The sequence below is a fragment of the Sorex fumeus genome, unplaced genomic scaffold, assembly GCF_029834395.1.
Source record: "Sorex fumeus unplaced genomic scaffold, SorFum_2.1 ptg000024l, whole genome shotgun sequence".
Classification (NCBI taxonomy): Eukaryota; Metazoa; Chordata; class Mammalia; order Eulipotyphla; family Soricidae; genus Sorex; species Sorex fumeus.
This window is the reverse complement of record NW_026606081.1, coordinates 21,492,980-21,494,771: the sequence shown is the minus strand read 5'-3', so window position 1 is coordinate 21,494,771 and position 1,792 is coordinate 21,492,980.

Below are 1,792 nucleotides of genomic sequence, written 5' to 3'. Positions count from 1 at the left end.
ACCCACACCCACATGCCTCAGTCTTGGAGTGTCTTGCGAGTCTGAGGGTTAGTGCAGTTGTCAAGTATTCGGTAGAAATGAACAGAAGCAACACACCCCCATCGTGAGCCGCACACTTCATTGGCATTCAGCTGGCAGAGCCACCAGCAGTGCAGCCCGGTGAAACCACATGCCGGGGCCAGAGCCCGGGTGTGGCTCCCCAAGCGCCTGTCAGCTCAGAAGTTTCCAGCACAGACTGCCCGGGTGGCTTCCCCAGTACGCCACCTTTGAATGGCTTCCATGACCGGTCTTTATTTATTTATTGAATCACTGTGGGAAAGGTTACAAAGCTTTCAGGTTTAGGTCTCAGTCATGCAAATATCAAACACATTTCCCTTTACCAATACTTATTTTTTACCATGAAGAACCCCAATAAAGCCCCACCCCCCACCCCTCCCAGTCCCTGTGAAGCAGATGAATTCTAGTTAACACTCTATCTGCTTTGATTAGATTCACTGTTTCAATAAAAGATTCACCACTATTATTTAGAGTTTACCCCCCCCCAAATTAGACATGCTGAAAAAGCATTGTGAAGTGATTTGCTTTCTACAGCTGGGTTCAAGAATTAAATGTTGGTTTTGGATTTCTGCTATTTTACCTATTGACCCTGGAAGTATTTCTACTGAAAGTCAGATAGTTAAGAAATTGGTTTCTGTGTTCTGGAGTCGTGGCCGTGCTGGAGAGCCGCTCGTGGGGGGCAACTGGTGGCCTCGGTAGGGCGTGAAGGGCGGACCGAAACACCCCCCTTCCCATGAGGTTTTAGTCGCCCCCACACCCCCGGCTCATACCTGCTGTCCACAAGGCTCCCATGTGCCATGGCCGTCTTGATTCGACTTAATTGTTTTCTCCATTTCTGCTGACCGGGGCCCCTGCCTGGAGTCCAGTCCACGGCCACCCACTCAATATCCGCATTTGCTCCCATTGGCCTCGCCCCTGAGTGCATGCGGGCCAGGGCCTGTCAGCATGGCACTGGCTTCTCGACAAACCTCCTCTGGCCGTATCTGCTTTCTCCTCCTATCTGTGTGTCCCTTCTGCTCTTTTATCCTTGAACCTGCTTCTAAGTTAGACCTGCCAGTCCTCAAGCTCAGAGGGTGGGCTCATTTATCCCTGAGAGAGGCACATGTTGGCTTCGGAATTGAGGGACCCGAGGTCAACAGCTCGTGCCACAAAATGGGTGACCTCAGAGACACGCCGCTTACTGCTGTGGGTCTTGGAGGGGCCACTTACCCTCAAGTTCTCTTATCCACGAAGAGGGGGTCATAGCAACTATTTCACATGCCACCATGAGAACCAAATGAGCTCTTGAGCCAGAGAGCTCCTTCGTGTGTGAATGATCTCATGACACACTGGCCTGGTCAGGAGTCACTGGGTGTCACTATGCCACCTGTCCCAAGGAACTCAGGTGGGAAGCGCTGCCTCTCTGGTCTGGAGACACTTAAAGGTAGGAGCTGATTTATGATGAGATTGGAAATAACTCAGCAGAGGAAGCATCTGGAAACTGTCTTTTGGAGAGAAGCGGGGGGGGGTCACACCTTGATTGGTTTCCATTTTCTTCCTCTTCATAAAGCAGTTTTGGAAATGGGTTTTTTACCAGGAATCTTAAGAATGTTGAGTCCTCAAAATATAAATCTGGAGGGTTTGTTTTCAGTTCTTTGCCTCATGCGCTCAGAAAAATATTTGTTCATCTGTGGCACTTATAAAAGAATGGGGTTATGGTCCCAGGAATTTAGTGTATTTATTTTCTATCCTTTTC